The following is a 17,705-nucleotide window of genomic DNA, read 5'->3' as shown; positions in this document are numbered from 1 at the left end:
TAATTTCCATTTTATTAGTATGTAATATTCCGAAATAATAAACGAATGTAATATATCACGATGCTCGACGCTTATGTTTCGCGACGTATAACGCGCGTTATTGTTTACATAACTGTCACAGTGACTTTGTATTCGCGCGCCGAAGTACGACCAAGTAGGCAACAACGCAAATCGCTCTGTTACACGTCATTGTCTTTCGGAACGCGGCCGCGAGAAGTACTAGGCGATGCGCGATTATCGTTTAATTAATTATTATAATCAATTATTACAATTATTATAATAATTATTATAATCTCAATGATTTTCAATTTGCGCAAACATCGCGTCTAGTCGTTAACTCAATTCGTATTGCAGTAGGATAAAGTTTCATATATTTGTGATCATTAAATCACAAATCGAGCGACATTGCTACATTGATAATATATTAAAATACATATTTATTTATGATTTATTATTGAATCAAAATATTGTATATTCCAATCATTAATAAAACAACGATATTTATATTTAATTTTAACAGTAATATATATTTATTTATATTTATATTATAATACGAAGTAAAATAATTGTTTTAAAAATGTATACTATTCATTAACAACAAATGTAGCATTGTCACGATGAGTGCGTATACAGTTTTCGCAATCGTATTATCGTATAATTATGCCAATTAATACGCGCGCGATCGTAATTAACTGTTTTCGCGAGTGTCGCGAGTGTCGTGAGTGTCACAAGAGTATCATGAAGAAGATCAACAAAGAAACAGCAAAGGATGAGGAGCAAGAGAAAGATGAAAGGAGACGAAAAACATCCGAGGAGATGAAAAAGGTACGTATACACACATATAAATAGACATATATTACTTTAATGACGAAGAATTATTTCCAAGAGAAATTTTGCATGTATCAAAGATTATTTGTTCTGTGTCGAAGAAATTAATCATTACGCCGACAGAATTACTATCGTTTTACCATCTGCCACGTGGTCTTCTGTAAATCTTAATGGAGAAATGCGAGATGCGGAAAAGAGAATGTTAGTATAATCTCTCGATAATTTATTGCTCAGAGAATTATAGTACTGAGCACGAGAGTAGGAAGTCGTAATATATACCGATTTACGTATGAAAAAAAAGCTGACTTAATATTTATCCGCCAGAAATAATCGATCTCATCTTGCAGTAAACACTATCGCGTATTTTAGCTTCATTTTTTATCGTGATAAATTTTATGAGTGATAATTCTTCGTGATAATTCTTCGAGAATTTTTTAATTTGTGTATTCTTACAAAATTTTGAGAATAATTCGCATAATTCTTATGTTAATTATTTCTAAAAGAAAGGTTTTCTCAGTGTAATTTATCGCGTAATTATATGTATCAAATATTTATTTAAGACTCTCGATAATTATTTATAATTATTTAATACTTTATATATCTCTCAAAGTTATAAATACACAAAAAGTAATCTTTTGTATTGTAAAATGTATTCGATCCTTCGTTTAATGTGCTCGCGCGATTACGAGGATCCCCGTAAAATCAAGGTCGTGCGTTATATTTCGCGCGATCCATATAGGCACAGCGGGATTTTCATTATTCCTCGGACACAGGAGCAGATGTGAGCGGACCTCACGCGATTTAATTACGTCTAATTAGCCGGCGACCGGTAAGCTGAAAGCCTAGCGTTGATTTTCTTACCGCTACTTATTCCATTCCCGGTTCTCATTCTTTCTCTTCCTCCTCCCCCCTCCCCCTCCTCCTCGTACATACCATATATACCTTCGTTGTCGTTCTCTTTCCACCGCGCGACGAAACAAAACGACACGCCCGTTAAGTACGGGCATAATATCCACGATGAATGTTGTGGCGTTTCCACAAGTCGACGAAACCCTCTTAAAACGGCGTGGAATAAATACAAGAGGAGCATAAATTCTTTGCACGTTTTATGCGCGATATTAAACACGCGGAACTTTTAATGGCGCGCGGCGCGCCGAAAGGCGCATTGGCTAAATCGCGGGATTAAATTTGGGGATCACGAAATAAGCCACGAAAGAATGCTTTCGCTTATTATTACGCTGCTCGGCCTCGAGCTCGCTGAAATCGTAACGGGATTTCGGCAGCACTGTCTCGGACAGCGGCAACTTTCAACCCTCGCGCCGGCTATATATTACCGTTTAATTGTTATTTTACGGGCGACACTTTATCCCCATCGTTAAGCGCGATCGGGAGAGAGAAAAGCGAGAGGCTGCAGAGGATTTCGTTAATTTTGCCACCCGCTGATGATCGTGTTGTACATCAGTCGGTCGTTTGGTCGGTCTTTCATGGTAATGCATGGGAGTCTCGAAGTGATAATTGTTAAATCATTTCTACGGGATCTTGTTTTTCGCACGAAAATAACGGTCGCGTTATTGTCGGCACGTGGTACTTGAATCAATGCCATTTCGAACGATCGTAAAATGGAATCAGGAGCAGTTCGATAATAAAGCGTGCTATTAAAATTAAAACAATGTAGGATTATATTAACTGCACTCTCGACTTCCGTACGCAATGATACGTAAATGCTAAACATATTGTAATTTTTACAGCGAATATAAATATGTAATATTACATTATTATCCACCTGGTGAAAAGTTGACGCATACGATCTTATTTGATTTTTCATCAATATTCAAGAAAGTAATATATGCAAAAAGAGAAATCTCCAAAATAACCAATCATTCTAGACATAATTTTTCGATTATATATAAATTTATTAAAAGACATAAGATTTGGATAATCGGTGAAAAAATTCTTTCAAGCAGACTCGACTTGATGCGATAAATCACATCACATTATTGCAGAATCAAATGCAGGCAAGCCGAGAGTCTAACTATGGTCGAGTATTATGTTAATTCGAAGAACTTTATTAGCAGCGTAAATCATCGATCCATAGTCACACGATATATAACTTTCCAAATATTTTTTCTCCCTTCGAGAAAGAGAGAGTCCGCGGTAAAACCGCTTTCACGAACTATACTATAGCGGGCAAAAGAGTATTTCAAAAATATCGCCGCGCGACAGCAGGGTAGAATTTTACGATCGCAGCTGCGATCGTATCCGGGCCTACGCGGATATTTTAGCAGAATGTTTGGAAAATATTTGCCAAATCCATTAACTTTATAATTTAAGGTCGTTGTCGAGATGTATTTCACATAAACGCGAAACAAATATTAGCGACTATTAACTAGAATATATTGCATTTATCTCGAATCCTTTTTTATTCGGAGATTTATAACTGGCTCGTAAATTAATTTCGCAAAAGAATGTCATGAAGACATTTTTCAAACATCTTTAATTTCTCTCGGCAAAAATTTTCACGTGACGTTTCTACCTCTGCTGCTCGAACAAATTAATTACGTTTGTCGGTTAAATACTGGACGTCCCGTGCGTTCACAACTCGATGATTTTGCTACTTATCAATTAGCATCGTTTTACATCCTGCTTCCGGTCTTAAAAATGCCACCTTGCCAGATGGCACTCGTTGAGGATGTGCTGTGTTATACGCACCTGTCTCCTCGAAATGCACGTGTGCGTACGTAAACGTGCGTATCGACGAATATCCGCGACAAGTTGCATAAATCTCTGATAATTGATAAATTTTTGATAATTTTTATCATATATTTTCCCAATCTCTCCTCGCGATCTCTCTTCTCTTTAATTATATTTCTAATATTAAAAAAAATAATGTTAATAATAATAAGATTACGATCATAAAATCATGTTCATTTATCAAAAAAAGTTGCTAATCATCCTATATCACTCTATAAAACGTATCATCAGGTGAATCTTTCGATCTTGACTTCCAATGGCAAAACACTCGAGTCATTCTCAAATGATAAATTATTGAAGAAAAACAGCTTAAAATTCAATGTACTCGCGCGACTATATTATTGTCCGCTTTCGAAAATAAAATAAGATCAGATTCGAGCAGCGAAATATATCTGATTTGCGTGAAAATTTTGCAGAAAATATTCCGGATCATTACGCGATCGGATCAAGACCCGCGTGAAAGGTTGTCGAACAAATTTACCAAGCGTGATGGGACCTCTAATTTGCGCTCTCAGATATTTTTATCGGCCCGTAGAGCACTTTCGAAGGCTGATGATGCCGCACCACGCCAAAGAGAGAAAAGTGCAGCAGAGTGTCGGCATTCACCGAGTGGCGCGCATCTTATTTGCATTTTTTTCGGCGAGTTTCATTAACCCATGACCCGGCCGAGCATAAGGAAGCGGCGAGCGCGTAAAATAAGACCGGCTGAATATTCATACCGGATCGGGTAGTAAATACGATCGCGATAAATTCCGGAATTTCTTTCGTGAATTCCGGGGAATGAGGAGAGCAGAAGGGCTCCCTGCTGCCTTTTTCTCTTCACCCTGGCTCACGGGATCTCCGGAACGGATCGGCTCGCGAGATCCGTACCGAAGTATAAAATGGACGATCGTTAGCGTAGCGTTCGCGACCGTACGTCACGAGGTTATCGCCATGCGAACTTTCCTCTGGCCTCTTTGTTGAAATAACGCGGGGAAATTATTATCAGTATCACAAAAGATACTTGTCAATTTATCAACGAAAATTTTTCTGCACTTTGCAAAAAATCTGCCTCCTAAAAAATTATTTAAATAATTAAAATAAATAATTAGTTTATTCTACAACATATCAGTATGTGCAATCTGCGTATGCAAATATAAATAATAAAAATAATTATACATAAATAAATAAAAAGAAATATATGTATATATATAATTATTAATGAAAATAATAAAAATAATTATAATGATATATTTTATTTATTCTGGATTATTATTATATAAGTGCCAGATTATTCTCTAGATAATGATTCTTTTTTCCGGCCACATCCGGTGGTAGCTGAAGAGCTATATTTGAAGCTTTGACCCCGAGCGAACCTGAACCGAGAAAGGTCTATCTCGGGAAGTACAAATTAGAGAGTTGATCCCCGGCAATCCAACCCTTTCTCCGAGCGCACACCCCCACACTCGTTTCTCGCTACAGGTGCACCATCGACTAATGGACGAAACGAGTTCCCGAGATAGTGCAGCATCATTATAAACCGTTTATTTCGGCGTAAAAGTCAAAGTGCATCGCGTCTACACGTCGGTTGGGCTCTCTCGATGACTCGCGAATAGAAACTCTTTCTTTAAATCGCAGTTACCCGCCGGATCGCCCCTTTCCCTGAGACGCCCTCGTCATATCCACGCGTGGAGTAGCAGGCCTCGATCTTTCACGCGTTTTAGACACGTTCGCAATGAAAAGGTGCGGACAGCCGTTGGGAATGTGATGTCTGTCCGCCCACGTGAATGTAGCAATCCGATTCGCACTGAAGCAATTTTTAGGTAATAGTACGTCTGGCATCGCTTCTCGAACTAATACTCGATGCCCTTTTCGCACTGTACAACGGTATATAAAAATATATTTTTACATCCCAATTCAAGAAAGATCTCTTAAATGCAGAAATATGTTAAAAGGATATACGAGCAACGCGTATGATATGACACATCTAAGTTGTAACTAATCTAAAAAAGAAAGGAATTTAGTATCTCGGATTTAAATCGTGTACGTTCCCAGTCAACTCGAGAATCGTAAATATGAAAAACAAGTTTGCAACACGTCATGTAAGATCTCAGATTACTTGACTGCTACTTTGCACACAGTGTGGTTTCTTGCATCTACAAAATTTTTCACGTTGGATGTACGCAAAGGATAAATACAAGGCATTCGTTGCATAAGCTTGTATCAAACAGTCGGTGGCTGTGTAACGCGAAATAACGACGAGCGAATAGCATTCGGACATCAGAAGAAAGCGTTCGCGATGTCACCGTCTAGCGAAATATTTGCATAAAAATCGTAAAATCTCGCGGCCGTTGTGACACTTGTCAATATCTTTATCCCCCGTATTAAACCGTTATATTGAACAGTTCGCCAGTTGAACGCGAGCGTCCCCCTTGACGTAAATCGACTCAGCCCTCCGTTCTTTCGCGAAATTACTCTGCCGACGCTATATTTACACGCACGCATGTGGATTACGTGCGTGTATCTTCATTACCTCCCGGAGATAAAAAATCGCGGAAGTTTCGGAGCACATGCCTCGGTAATCGATGCCACCTGTTCGTGCGTCCTGCGTGTGGACGAAATACAACTGGTCGACTCGGGTGTGAGAAGTGCATCGAGAATGTAACGGGTACCGATACGAATCGAGGTATTTCGGGTCGCCAACATGTTGAAATACCAATTATAGTATTGAGAATGAAATGACATAAACGCAGGATGAGTTAAATATACGTTGCGAGTTGAAATAAATTTCAATAAATGTAACTTTTCAGAATACGAATGAAAATTGCCGTAAAAATATATATTTATTTCACTATTATTTTTTCTGGCAGAAAATGTAAATAATAAAAATAAGTATTATTACAAATGAAAGTGATTCAAAATCAGAATATAATGTGTTTCGCAATATTATTAGAGAACACATCTTTTCTGTATATGTTGAACATTGAAAATTATCGAAACTTTCAGATCATTCATGCTTTATTTCATTTCGCTGTTTCCACTTGCGATAATTTTCCAGTAAAGATAGGGATGTATGTGGGAGGAGGTAAAAATATGTGAACCTCTCAAAAGCGGTTGAATTCCTGATGACGGTCAACTATTGCAAATTTCCGCGAGGCGGTTCCGAGACATTAATCGCGACCCGGCAAAGACGGAAGGGTGGCACCGTCTCGTATTCCCTGAATATTGCCTAGAACGGTTTCCACGAGGGACCACCTGTAGGCCCCACCGACAAACCGCTAGCAAACCGCAAGACGCGGTAATTACGCCGGAGAGCCGAAAAGTAAAGGCGGTCGCTTGGGGGTGAGAGGGGGGGGACAAGAAGGTGAAGGGGGGCCGAGAAGAGAGCGAGCGGGGTCGCCGTTGGGCGAAGCGGAAAGAAAAAAAATACAAGTCGAAACAAAACGGCGAAACCACATAAAAAAGCACTTAAAGGAGAACGAGCGCAGGCGAGACGCCGAGAGGAGGCAGGGGGAGGCAGGATTTCGAGAGGACGAGGATGAGAAAGAAGAGAGGAGGAGGAGGAGGAAGAGTTGCGGGCACGGGTGCACGGAGCGTGACAGTGGGTGCACGAGCACCTGCCCATTCTCGACGGAACTCCGCCGGGTCCGTGATTTATGGAAACAAAGGGCGGGCGGGGCGGGAAACACAGGACGCGCAGCATCCCTGCCGTGTTTCACCACGAGCGATTCTGTCGAGAGGTAAAGAAGCTGACGTTCGAGATACCTGAACTTGGGAAGAATTTCTCACTTCACGAATCTCGCATCAAGTATCTTATCGACACTCGGCTTTAAACGCTAGAATGCAACAAAATTTATAAAATTGATATGAAATATGTGAAAATATCATGCGGTAAAGTTCCTATATAAGATAAAGTATTGACTAAAGAAAATTGTTTATTAGAATACTAATCACATTAGAAGAAAATTAAGTTTGCATAAAAATAAGTTTCACCGAGTCGAATTCTTGATCTCTAGTTTTACTCCAATATCTTTGACACTTTAATTTTCATTGATGACATTTTAAATAGATAAATAGATCACTTTCTTTCTTGAAATTATTTAATAAAAATTACTTATAGTTAAGCTAAAAATATTTTTGTTTTAAATATTAATTTAAAATTCTTATATATATTAATTTCTTATATACATTCTTAATCCTTATATATACTATAATTCTTAAAGTTAAATTATCGAAATCTTGTTAGCTATAAATATTAGAAAATTAAGATTGAAAATAAGAACAAAATTTTGGCGGTTACTATGTAAAAACTATTTTTTTAATTTATTTTAGAAAAATTTCTTTCTCTCATAAACGCAATCTCAACGACCGCATCTGATAATTTACATACCATCCTTGCCATCCACCGCGCCGCATATTGAATTATTAATACGCTTACATTCACAGGGGCATCGAAGGTACTGAAGGGAGGCATAAAATTTAAGAACGTAACCGGTAGAGGGTCACGCGAGGGTCGACTGCGACGAAATTTACAATCCATTTAGACGATACGCACGCATCTCTCCAAGGTGTAACCACTTTTCTCTAGCTACGTAAAGTCTTGGTAATTAGCCATCAGTCTCCCCTATTACTTGCCTCGCGTATAAACTCGAAGCTTTATTTATTTCGTCGCGGAAAATAAATCTCTCGTCGTCTGAGCGCGAATCTCCGCGCTCATCGCAAACAACTTTGTACGTCCGTTGATGTTCGACGCGATTTTTTTCATCGACAAATAGCCGTAACGTAATAACCGTTAATAACCGTCTTTGCGGCAGCAGGACTGCCGCTAAGTATCGACGTGTGGGCGAGGAGACCCCGACGGCCCACAGCAGGTTGCTACGAGGTCGTCCAGGAAGAGAGAAAGAGAGAGAAAGAAGTAGATGGACCCAAATATCGCTTCTACGTAATTAAAGAATCTCCTCTTTGTAGATAAGTTATATATCCCAAATGTACAAGAATCAGAAATATATGACGTAATACCGAAAGGTGCTTCATAACGTGTGTTTTGCACGTTCTTCCCCGGGGGGATGCTGTCTCGGAATAAATGGCTCTCTCACCTCTGTCCATTCTAAGACCGTCGCCTCGTAAATCGCAAGTTGGGCCCTTCGCACGCAATTGCGTGGCACGCGAAGTAATGTTAGGCCGTGTCGCGGATCGGTCGCGCCCACGCCGAGCGTATGAGGACATTAACGCAACAACTGGACCGAAGAAGCTGTAAAACAGCGTTACGTGGCATAGCCGACCCGCCGCGTTCTTCTTCCTCCGTCCCTCCCCCGAGGCTCTATCGTCACGGCTCTCTCGTTCTGCTCTCGCTCATCCTCGTCGTTTCTCCTTTGGTACGGCACGAGTGCGTACTTTCTCAATACTTACGACCATCCTCGAGTAGTTTTATTCTGTCTGGCCGCGTGGGCGGGATACGGGGACTTAGGGGCCATCTCTGTTGGTCGATTACACTCTCAATCTCTATCTTTTTCTTTCTCCTCGTCCGCCTTCCTCCTCCTAAGCCTACAATACATCCTTCGCATTCGGACTTTTGCACGATTGTCTCCGATCAGCGCGATACCGCTCGATCGTGGGAAAAAGTGGACAATTTTACAATGATTTGGCGCGCACTAAAATCGAACGTGGTATCGGTCACGGAGACGCGAGATCGCGCCGAGACACCAGAGAAGGCGCGCTTTTATCAGAGATTACATCGCAAGGCGATAAAGTAAGGCAGACGCGACGTCCTCCTCATCGTCGTCGACGCGAGCGAGTATTTTAGTAGACGCGTGCGTGGTTCGACGTTATATCTGGACGCGCGGCCACGAGAAAGTTAAATAAATGGACGTAAACAGCGACGATAAGAATCTCGGCTCGAAAGTAAAGCGCGCCCAGGTCTGGAACTCACGACGACAAGGTTTACGTAAGCGCATGTGTCGCTCTTGAGGATTAACAATCATAACGTCCACTTTGCCATCGTGTTTGCCGGAGCTCGCGTTCGATTTTACCGCGACTTTACGCGCGATTCACGATACAAAGAGCATCGATCGGATTCGCGTTGGGGGCCGATCGATAGGAACGCGCGGACGTAAAGTTTTACGTCGCAGATATGGAACGTTGAATGTATATAACTCAATAGGAAACATTTCGTCTCGCGTGGGCGCGAGGAATTACACGTGGCGGCCCGCGAGTATATTTTACGTCGATCTCGGAGCTAAATTATCCGAGTACGCCTCGCTTAGGCATCGCAAAGAGAGCAACGGGGGGATCATAGGAGCCAGGCGTTGACGGTAATGTGGCGCCGTATATTCCGAACAACGCTCTCGGCAGCGTGCGAGCTGACCGTCCCGAACACCGGCTTATGCTTTATACCGGCTACGCGGGTCTTATATCATAATAATACAACATGTCCTGACGCGCACGTGCGCGCCCTCGAGTCGCTCACGATTATATCCTTTATGTACCTAGCGCGACCTGCTCGAGGCAGTAGAGAAATGTCGATGTAATACCTCTATTGAAACATTACAAAACTGTATTATAGGTCTTCAATTATTTTAGAAAATTATCAAACCTTTTCCCGCTAATTATTATTAATATATCGCTCGAAGAACTAAAGAATACGAGGCTTATTTTGTCAAGATCCTTATATTTGAATTTGTATTCTTTTCTCGACTCCGTTCTTACCGGAGAACGCGACGTTCACCGCCGTCCTCGATAACGAAGGGTCGCCTCGAGTGTTCTCTCTCAGGATACCACTCAAAGGTTAAAGAACGTTTTAAGTTCTCGTTGGAGAGAGAGGCCCACGATCTCTTCTCGCGGCGCGTTATTTTTTTGTCGCTCCGGTCGGGCAGACAAAAGCCACTTCGAGACGAGGAGGAGACTCTCTCCGCTCTCGCGTGGGCCCGGAGGCGAGGGCACCAGTTTGGTTTTCGGGCAGCGAAGAGGAGTGTGCCTCGTGAAAGACCGAAGGGCCACCTGCCATACCGCGGACCCCCCGCCTTCCCCCCGTCATTTCTCCTTCTTTTACGTTCGCTTTATTAGCTATTATTATACGCGTGCTTTGGCTCCGCGGTCTCAACGGGACGAAACTGCCCGCGACTATTTAGAAATATTTCACGAGACGTTTTCGACTTAGCCCGACGCCGGGAGTTCGTTAATCCTTCGACGTAGCCTAAACAATCCGAGGACCCACGATTTTGGAGTAACTTTGACTGCGATTCCAGCACGCGGGATCACGTACGTCTTCATCGCAAAGACCTTTAGAACATATCGACTGGATTCTTATTTAAAAAAAAAATTTACAGCCAATTTATCGAGAACTTATCGTGCTGGGTTATCTTCGAGCGCATCCATTGCTCGATGCACGCGAATCGAATTAATTAATCGATATCGAGGAATCGTAGTACGGAGTTTATCGAACTATACTATATAAAAAATGCGATCCTAAGCAATTATCTAAGAAGGTTCCTTCAGAAAGGTCTTTGATAATGTGACTTTACGCAATGATTATCCGTAACGTAATTGCATGTGAATATCTTCGAACGCGCAGAAGCAACGTATAATTCTTATTGACGAGATCAATAATGTTTAAAGATTCCTTAGTTCTTGCATTAACGATATTTACCTTGATTATGAAAAAATTAAATGCGTATATAAAAAGATACATAAAAAATTTCAAACCGGATGTCTTCAAAGAAAAAATACAAAGTGACGCGTCGCTTCTTTCAAATTGTTACATTTCGCCAATAAATGTGACATTTTTTCACATCTAAGAATATGAATAACTTAAATAAAAATAAGAAAAATAAAATAATAATAACAAAAATATCCAAATTTGACAATTAAAAAGATGACGAAAGACATTTTAATCATCATGTTTTTCATGGACATTTCATATAATTAATAATTATTAGATACGTGTTTCTCCTGTTTACATAAGAGGAATAATCGATTGTATAAGATTTTATGAATCATGCTTACGGCTTGAAAATTGATAATCATTAAGAGAGTATCAGGATGATGAACAATCAGGATGGTGAATAATTTACGTGTAATTTTAAGCTTCCGTAAAATTGAAGAAAAAGAAACAAAGATAGGCGTTTAAGCCTCGTGTGTACCTTGCATATTCCAGTTCTCGAATGAAACGCGTCTCGGAGATATCCTTAACGAGGCACGTGCGTGCCCGCGCGATGCGCACGCACAACATACAATACAACAACCGCATGCGTAATGAAAGAAAACGAGCACGGGAAAGGAAGGACGTTGAGCACGATAATCGGCAATTTATCGCTGTTTTCGCCATTCTTGGAATTCGGTTCTCGGCCGGTGGCTCGACGTGTTTAAAAACGCGTTTGTATTCGCGCCGATCGCTCGTCGTGATTATCGAATTAAATCGGCGCGATCGCGGGAAGCAGAAAACGCGGACCAGGGGGACTAATAAAACGTGGCACCGCGCGTTGGAACGACCGGGCGACTTTTCGGGTCGTCGTTTCCGTCATTGTGCGGCGATAATAATACGCGACCTGTTCCCAACGGCATTTTTAATCCGACTTGGGTGCTTTAGCGCCGACATGGCTTTCAGGAAAGCCGGCGCGACGACTTTCGGAGGCGTGGCGCCTGTGCTCGCCTCCGGCGAGCGAATATTCCAGCTTGCTCGCTCGTGCCGAACTCGCGCCTTCGCAAAGTCATTATCCGTAATATATTTCGTACGATAATAACTCGCGGTATTGTACGCTGCGTGGAAATGCAATTAATTTTTTTTTTCCTAACGTAATAATTTATAGATTTTTCGAATGATACAAGCGCGACCATGAATTCGTTCGTGAGATGTAAAATAAGAACGCTCTCTCTTATTTGGTCCGCATTTCTGCCCTCCGTTAGCTTATTCGTTTTCGTCCAAGATGGAAAGAGGAAACTGCAATCTCTGGTCGCGACAGGGTGCCGAGATAGAGGCAATCTGCAAACACGAATTGGCCATTTGGCGGGTGTGGTGACGCATATGCGCGCGCGGCATAATTTGCTTTGGTAGCCCATAGGCCCGTTTTTTCTCTCGAGATTCGTAATTCGTTTCTGCAGTAATGTCTGCGTCATCGGTATTCTATTCGTACTTGTATAATTTCGTAATCATTATGATTAATAATGTAATTATTATGTAATAACAATAATCTACCTTCTAATATTGTAATACATCTTCGAAAAAGGAAACAATAGAGATTCTTTATTTTGCCTAATAAAGTTGCACACATATTAATGTGTACTTATATTCTATAGTACATGTATATATAGTGTATGTGTCGAAATATTCCCCTTAACATAATCTTTTCTTTAAAAAATGAATAAGCAAAAATGGATATTTAGCAATAATTATTTGAAATTTATTTTACCATTTTAAATCAATTTAATAATCTATTTTAACAATGAAGAAAATAACAGAACTATGTTGCAATCTAGTCTTGCAATCTAATCCTGCGAGCGAACCCATAGATGCGAAGAGCCTATCGTAACACGAAAAAAAAGAGAAAAATTGTCCGTGAAAGAGCCCTAACATTTGAGGCTGGCAATTATGCCGGTATTTACTGCCGCGACCTCTCTCGAAAACCATTGTGCTCGTGCCTGCATTTGCATCCCCCGCAAGCAAGCGCGACTGTCGATTGTTTTAATAGCCGCTCCCGCAGGCTTCAACCCATAAACTTCATTGTTTAGGCACGCCTTTTTGGGCAGTCGGCCACGACGTGGAAACCAGGCAACGAGATAGAACGTATAGAGCTCGCCAAAACTCCAATACGCATAACAAAAATGTACGTTTCAAAATATATAGCTTTTCCCTTCCTTCGTAAAAGCGTCTCACACGTGATAGTTTGCACCTGGAGTTTTGAATATTTAGGCCTTGATCTCGAAGAAGAAAAATGCGAAGTATCCTCGTGAAAATATGCGTTTGAAATTTCAACCTGCTACACGCAGAGCAATCTTTTTTTTCTGAAGAGGGTTAGGACGAAATAAATTTCCATTCTGTCTTGATCAGAGCTTGTGGGAGTGTCCTGGTGGAAAGTCTTTAGTTTGAAATAAATCTAAAAGAAAACGATTCAGGTTTCTCGACCACCCTGCTACAAAACAAAATTCTAATTATCTAATAAGAAATTTTAATGCTTCCTCCCAAATATCATTCGTTACATCTGCCTAAACATCGTAAAGCATAATATTTGAATTATTTTCGAAAATATGCATCGCTCGTCAGGTCGAGTTTAGTTTAGTGTGCGTGCACAGCAACCATTTAATTATTCTTGTTAAAGAGCACGCAGCTCATGTCGTTAAATGCACAAAGATATCCTTTACAGAGCTCAATTGCGAGCTGTCGGAGGCCTTCATCCGAATGATTCTCGTCGAAACGCGCGTCTCGCGTGCATCGTGCCGCGGTTTATTAAGAAATTAACAATGAACTCTCGCGCACAATCGATAAATTAAGCCAGTAACGGCCGCCGCGTGCTGCGCGTGGCAGTCAGCGTTGGCGAATCCGGAGAGTTAAAATTAAATAGCGTAATTAAATAGCAGTTTGTACTCGCTGTTCTTCGATGTGCTAGAACCGCTAGAAGATAATTACCACGAAGGTTTTAATCGACGGAACCCGGAGATAATCAAAGTGATTTAACGTGCAGGCGACGCCACGGGGTGCCCGGTCGCCCCCTGCCGCTCGAGTGGACCTGAAGAGACTCCAAGCAACCCGAAAACCCGCAGGGAGCGCATCACCGCGACTCCTCGGCCATCGTCCAACCACACACCATCGATTGCGATTCACCTGCCTGATGCGCCCAACGGAAGTCTCAGCACCTCCGAGAAACTGGAGATTGAGTGAGGGGAGAACGAGTGAGAAGGATGGCGCCGAAACTGACGAATTCAATGAGTATTCCGTGTTGTGTCCCGTAGATTTGATCGATGACTCGCTCTCGGAAATCGGGACTCGGATTGCGCTCTTATCTCGTCGGAGAGGAACGGTCCCTTTTTCTGGCCGCTTCCTGTCCCTTCAAGTGAGTCCGATAATCGAAATGGTGAAACGTTAAACAAAAATGAGGATGAATCACAGACAAAAAGTTTTGTGTTTCCACTCATTCAATTGGTGAAAGCGCTCTAATATTTTTAGTAAACAGTAGAGAAAAATTTTTACCAGAGTGTACGCTCGCTTGTCGTCTGCAAACTAATTAGAGAACGATGCATCACGAGATAAGGCGAACAGAATGGTTCCGCCGATAATTAAGAGACACCCTTGGGCAGTCAAAATCTTTCCTTTGGATTGATCGCCGAAACTCGATTTACATTGAGCTTGTACACGTGGTTTGACAAAAAATAGGGATGTATATATACATCACTCTTGTGGAGAGTCCTATGCGCTATCCTCATTAACGTAAGGTTCCTTGATGAAGCGTTCGACGCTTTCAAGTCCCGAACTCGATGATGCATTGTCTCGAGAATTAGTTCCCGCGTGCATGCACACTCACAGAAATCCTCGTGCAGATCGCCCGTGAGAGCGGGCCTCCTTGCTCTCCGCAGTCGATCACTTTAATCGATTTTGCCTGAGCCGGCGCGCAAGAACCGAACTGATCGTTAGATCGGTCTGATGAATGGCTGAATTATCGGCGCGGAGCCACCAATAAATATCGTTAATGAGGGTGGCGCGTTTCTCGATGGTGGATTCGCATAAATTTATCCCGACTACTCGGCCTCCTCCATCAAAATTTTATCACTTTCATTATTTTTTTCTCTACGTGCAAGATTGAGGCGTAGAAAAGACTCTTAATTAATTCCCAAAACTTCTAGACATTAATTCGTTCTGCACTTTAACTCAAGTTTCGGATTTCTTTCAAGCTTTTCTCCGCGTTTTCCGCAAAATTCTCGGATCGATACGAAAGATTCCGGTATCCGCTTCTTCGGTGGTCGCAGTGATTCACAGCTCTCGGCTTGTCCACAAAGAAAGTGAACACCGATGCTCGTAATTAAATTCTATTGTTCCGTGGCATTTATGGGACAAAAGCTGGCAAATGAAACGTCCCGGTAAAATCTGGCGTGAAACTGAAACAATAGATAGAAAAAGTTCGGTCGCTTTCAACAGGAATCGCTGGCCCGTCTGGGAGGTTGCAATTCGTTGGGGTGGCGGAAAAGAAGTTACGAGGCTGCCCTACGCGCGCGGATTTAGTGCCGAGATGCCGTTTAATGGCGAATATCGACCGCATTTTGGAGGTGAAACAATGAGAAGCGGCACGTCGAAGATAAAAGCCGTCCTGATTTGAAACAATGCAGGTATCCATGGCAGACGCGACATGATGAATGAACATCGGAAGGAAGGCTCGTTTCGAGAGACGCTTTCCGAAAAATCACGTAAAGAGAGAGGCGGTGCCGCGCGGTTAAGAACAGGATAAATCCGATGGAGTGCGAGGAGATGTTTCCATTATAAGTGAAATTGATCTTTTCCCATGATCACACCTGCCAGAGATTCGTCGCGCCCGCGCTGAGATCGAACGGATTGAACCTCAAAAGAGGGAGAGAGAGAGAGAGAGAGAGAGAAAAGGGAGGACCATTGAAGAACGATCTCCATCGATCATTATACGCCTATTAGGACGCGTGGGAGTGAGATAATCAGTTTTAGAGAATAGAGGATCATTATGACTTCAATCCTTTGAAGAAAAGATGATCGCTTGGTACAGGAAATCAAATTAACTGCGTGTGTTTCTCTTTCTTTTTATCGTTATTTTATTAGAATAGTAATCACTTTTATCTTGCAATTCTATAAAATTTCTAAAAAATATAATATATATATTTTAATCTCAAGAACCTTGAAATTATTCCTTACAAATAATTAATTATCAATTTGTGAATATTTAACTCTTACTATTAATGAGTAAGCATATTGAAACAATAATTTTTTAAACAAATATATATGGCGTGATTAATCCATTAAAACATTCGAATCGAAGCGATAGAAAAACAGGAATTTTAATTTATTACGTCATAAATTTACAGACAAAAATTATATTTTTAACAATACTTGTTGACTCGAATATATTGCATTACATAAATATGTACAATATATTGATTTATATCGTATTAATAGTTAATTTAATTTAATTAAGAAGACAATAAAATTGGCGTAATAGGGCCAAGTGCAAAATAGCATGAAAATAAAATAAAACTCCTAATATTTATTAGACAAATTTATTAAAAATTAATATTAATTAAATTATATTGTCTTATTTAGCAATATTTATAGAACTTTATTGATCTTATTAATTTGTATTTTATATAAAACTTATAATTTCTTTTATAAATAAAAAAATATATTTCTAAATATAGTTTTAATGGCGAGATAAATCAGTGCTTTTTTTGTTATTAATGATACATTTCTGTTCGTATTTTTAGATATATACCTTGACATTGATGCGAAAATTCACAAGGTTTATTCCTCTTAAAGGAGAAGTTAAATATTCAAAACATTGCATTGCAAGTCGTAACTGGTCAAATAGCTCATTTGCGGCCAGCGCATTTAATGCATTGAATAGTACATCCATTTTTAATGTCGCAGATGGTTTGTTGCATCGTAATTCAGAAGTACCGAGCAAAGAGTCATGCGTCCGTTTTTATAGCCACGTAATGAACTTTTAATGAAATGTGTAAACTGTATAAATTTTACGCAAGTGAGTGCTTTATGTGAATCAACGGATAATCTGATAATCTGACAGGAGGAGGTCTCTAGGAGGCATCGAGCATGACGGCGAAACAACCTTGAGGTATATATAATTATTTGTTATTTATATTACTTTCATTAGTATATCGTATATCTATTTTTATTTATCTAATTTGTTTATTTTAATGATTTAAATAAAAATTAGAAAAATGGCTTTTATATAACATAACTTAATTTTATAAAAACTTAAAAAATAATTTTTCTCGGAAATTATGTCTCATTAAATATCTGTGTTTAAAAAATGAATATACAAAATTCCATGCAACAATAATAATTCTTTACCTATTACTTATTTTAAGTGCTATAACCTAGATTCTAGATATTTATATTGCAAATCAATGTAGTTTCAACGCAGTCTTCAACTCCGCATCGATTAATAATAGGTGATAAGCTTTTA

The 17,705-nt window shown here is 40.4% G+C and overlaps 2 long non-coding RNA genes across 3 annotated transcripts in view; one reads left to right on the top strand and one right to left on the bottom strand.

Annotated features, from left to right (window-relative positions):
* The window catches only part of LOC145970899 (uncharacterized), a 174,207-nt gene that overhangs the window by 128,184 nt on the left and 28,318 nt on the right, over positions 1-17,705 (bottom strand). The window lies entirely within an intron of this gene.
* Positions 210-17,705, top strand: part of LOC145970898 (uncharacterized) — a 161,010-nt gene continuing 143,514 nt past the window's right edge. Inside the window, exons 1-2 of one of the 2 annotated variants that reach the window (XR_014438664.1) lie at positions 210-825; positions 14,232-14,833. This is a non-coding gene — a long non-coding RNA (uncharacterized LOC145970898). Of the gene's footprint in view, positions 826-14,231; positions 14,834-17,705 lie in introns of those variants that run through there. The other variant, XR_014438663.1, reaches the window with a different exon arrangement.

This window comes from Camponotus vicinus, unplaced genomic scaffold, assembly GCF_025532165.1.
Source record: "Camponotus vicinus isolate PSW18456_S1 unplaced genomic scaffold, iyCamVici1.0 SCAF_4, whole genome shotgun sequence".
Lineage (NCBI taxonomy): Eukaryota > Metazoa > Arthropoda > Insecta > Hymenoptera > Formicidae > Camponotus > Camponotus vicinus.
The sequence above is the reverse complement of the archived record's forward strand: the minus strand, read 5'-3'. Positions and strand labels throughout refer to the sequence as shown.